Source organism: Lolium rigidum, chromosome 4, assembly GCF_022539505.1.
Source record: "Lolium rigidum isolate FL_2022 chromosome 4, APGP_CSIRO_Lrig_0.1, whole genome shotgun sequence".
NCBI classification, from domain to species: Eukaryota; Viridiplantae; Streptophyta; class Magnoliopsida; order Poales; family Poaceae; genus Lolium; species Lolium rigidum.
The window spans coordinates 111271625-111275606 of NC_061511.1; positions in this window are offsets into that span (position 1 = coordinate 111271625).

Below are 3982 nucleotides of genomic sequence, written 5' to 3' on the forward strand. Positions count from 1 at the left end.
TATTATGTATTGTACTGCATAATTGCTAGACGACTTATCTAGTGCTTGGTCGTTACTGTCCGCCTAGACGCCTACGCAACCTCTGGGTCCGTCTCGGAGTACGGCCGAACTTCGTCACGGTAGCTTGAGCTGGGTGGCCCCCTAGACTTTCTTGTTGAACTCGGGAACGGTCTTGTTGTGAGACATCCACTCGTCGTAAGTGGGTCGAGGCATGCGTATGGTTACATTTGGGCAACCCTGCAGGTGTGCATCTTATCAATTAGCCGTGTCCTCTAGTGTGTTCTCGTGTGTCTTCATTATGTTCCATGGATGACGAGACGCCGATCATGGAGAAGATGTACATGGTGCATGAAGATGATGATATCACACCATGCTTGATTGAAGATGAACATGGAGGCCACATCGGAGCCTACCTCTTCCACAACACCTACCTCATATGAGCTGGGACTCACAAAGGTACCTATATGGGTGTTGATGATGCCATACAAGGTCAACCTCGATTGAGCACGGGTTGACCAAAAGAGCTCTTGAGATCATAATACAAGTAAGTACAAGATCGAACCCGGCTCTAATACCTTTCCCATACTTTGCATTGAACATGCCGACCAATTTCTCTTTCTTATGGTTCTTTTGCAAGCATGATGATGTAATTCTTACCGTTGGTGTTGCCACAAATATGAGGACCAATTTCTCTTTCCGATGGTTTGTGTGCGCACATGTTGATGATACTTTGGACACTCTCCCTATGTGTTTTTGCCAAATTCTCCTCTTATCGCTTCAAGGATGTTGAACAATTTCTCTTTCCGATGCCGTGAGTGCAATAATGCACATGAGATGGACATCATAGTCGTCTCACAATTTGGAGTTTTTGTGTTTCCGTATTTGGAAGATGTTGAAATGGAGTTCTTACACATTGACCTTGCACATGCATTATTCTTGATAAATTTGTGTTGTGCTAACGGTGTTGTGAACATGAAAGGACATGTCATCGATGATGTGCTCCAATATCACACACAAACATACTTTGCTTGGTCTTTGTTGTGTGAAGCTACAAGTGACTTGTGGATGAGCATCAACGAATGGGTTCAACCCCACACTTCGACTACACAAGATCTCTCCATGAGAGCACATCGACATCTTGCTAAGGTGACCTCCTTCTACTTGCGCTCTTTTGCTAAACCCGTGGAACATTGGCTATGCTTTGAGTGTTGCTTGTCTTTTCTTGTGCTATTGATAGGGCTCTTGACAAGTGAAGCGACATTCAAGCGTGGTTGTCATCTACCTCCTATACACGTTCATGAAGAGCTATCGTCGAGGACGACTCTCAAGTGGGGGAGATGATACGGGGCGACCTTCGGTCTTCACCGCATCATGTGCTTCTTCGCCAAGATGGCACGCAAAGGTGAATCTTCTCCTTTATGCGTGCCTAAAATCGCCTATGTGGAATGATATACTACTTCATACTCCGTCACTTCTTGATGATAGGAACTTAACGACAAGTACGGAGGGAAGGAAGGATGGCACGGAGACCCGAGGACGCAAGGCCGATGTCACGGAGGCATGGAAGAGAAAAAGGAAGAGGAAGGGCTGGACGCTCCAGGCCGGCACTGTCGCTGCACCATGGCCGGCACTGCCTCCCCCTCCGGCACTACCGCTGCACCAACGCCGGCACTGCCGCCCGACGCATCCCGGCACTGCCGGCACTGCCGCCGAGGCCGCGGCCACTTACAATATGAACCCTAGCTGCCACATGTATGGCTGTGTGCTTGTATCTTTGTTTCCCCAAAATACCCCCTCCTTAGTGGTTCCCTATAAATAGGCACCCACCCCCTCCTTCATTAGGTTAGACATAACTTGAGTGAGAACTTGGCTTATGCCTCCACCATCCCTTTGGGATTAGGGAAACCCCCTCCTCTCTTAGACACAAATCTATGAGTTGTATCAAGGCACTCCTTATATGATTTATCTTTCGCACTTGTGATTCTACCGCGGTCTCTCACACGTGTGACTCCATAGATCGTATATCGATCTTTCTCTCGGGGATTCTACCTCGTGTCTCTCCTTGAGGGATTCTATCGTGATAGTGGTTCGGGCTATCGGGAGTAAACCGGAATTGTATCGGGTTGGTGTGCGTTTGCGTGTGTTCATCGTGTTCATCGCCGTGTTCTTCGTGTTCTTCCTCTCCCCCGCCTTTCCCTCGGTTAATTCGTGAGATCGGGCAACCCACGTGGCCTTAGGCCCCATCAAACTTTATGCGTGAGAGTAGGAATTCCTTTTACTTATCCCGCGGTTTTCCTACTCCTGGGGCTTACAGACTTGGTATCAGAGCATGGACTGCCTTTTGGAGCCTTTGCAGCGGACGAGTTTTACTCTGTTCATACCTGTTTCACCTAGGTTTGGACGTGTTCGGGGAAACCGTAGTGCCATAAGGAAAAATTATTTTTTCAAAATTTATGTACTATGTTTTCTTCAATATCATCTGTTATCAATCTCCACATATAATCTGTTCCTTTGCAGATGCTGGTATTTTCATACTAGCATGTTTCTCCCCGTTGTTCCGGCGCCATCTCGACCACTTCTTTGTTCCAGAGCCTGCTTTCTTTTCGTTATCATCATGGAGCTACCGTATACTCCACCAACCTGCGCTTCTGAGGCGCCAAGGCAGGTTGTGGGTTCCTTATCCCGCACCGCCAAGACAAGCTGCAATGCCTGCTCAAGCTGGGTATGCTCCCCGCGCCGCACACGCTGGGTATGCTCCCCGCCCTCCCACCCCGCAGCTAGCGCAGAGGACCTACCAAACTCCGCCAAGGCATGCATATGGTGGACCAAGACCGATGGGTCCATGCGCCGACCCCACGTGCTACAAGTGTGGCCAGGCAGGGCACATCTCTACCTTCTGCCCTCAGAAGCTGCCGCCACCACCACCTCGCTCTACTCCGACACAAGCAATGGTTCGTGCACCAGCTCCGGGCCGTGCCTTCAACAACAACACCAGGCAAGGTCCAAGGGCTGCTCGCGTCAACAACATCAACGTCGAGCAAGCTGAGAAAGCTACCGATGTCGTTCTTGGTACTTTGCTCGTTAACTCTATCCCTGCAAAAGTTCTGTTCGATACAGAAGCATCTCTTTCGTTTGTCTCTTCAAGTTTTGCTGATACACATGGGTTAGTACAAGAGATCTTGCCATCTAATCTTGTGGTTCACTCTCCCGGAGGACAAATGATATCTTCGAAGATAAGCCATGGTAACCAAATTCAGATTGGGAACCATTCATTCCAAGCACTACAAGAAATGTGTTGACTTGCGACCCTTCATTTTTGTCATTGAATCGTCACTACATTCAATATATGACGTTTTTATGACAAAAAATGGATCGTCAAAAACGGAGCGTCAGGAATCAACCAACATGACCTTCTACTTGGAATCGTCATAATCGTCCATGACGATATTGCATCGTCATAGCATCTATGACGATCCAATATCGTCAGTAGCAATCTAGCCATGCCACATCAGATCCTACCTGGCTAGTCTGACGTGGCAAAATTATGAAGAAATCAAATCGTCGTGATCCAAAATCAGCCCGGTCCATTTTGGTGGTCTACATGGGCTGAGCCCATTAATACCAGCCTTTTTTTTCTTGGCTTAGCATTTTATTTGGTCCGTTCGTGTTTTGGGCCTCAGCCTTTTTACAGGTTTTTCTATTTTGGGCCTTGGCCTTCCTACAGTCCCAGGCCCACGTCAGATTTTATTTTCCAACAAATTGATAGCAATTAAACAACAGATGGTTTAATCAGAATCGAGAAATACATGAAATTATTTTGAAGAGAGACATAATAAAATACACAGTTGACATGTACAAGACACGAGGATGCAACTGAATGTTACAAAAATATAAACCCACCGCATGAAGATATCCCTACAACAGACAACATCCATCATCAGTAGAATCACCAAGAACTAAAGAACGACCTTCCGGCCGGCCA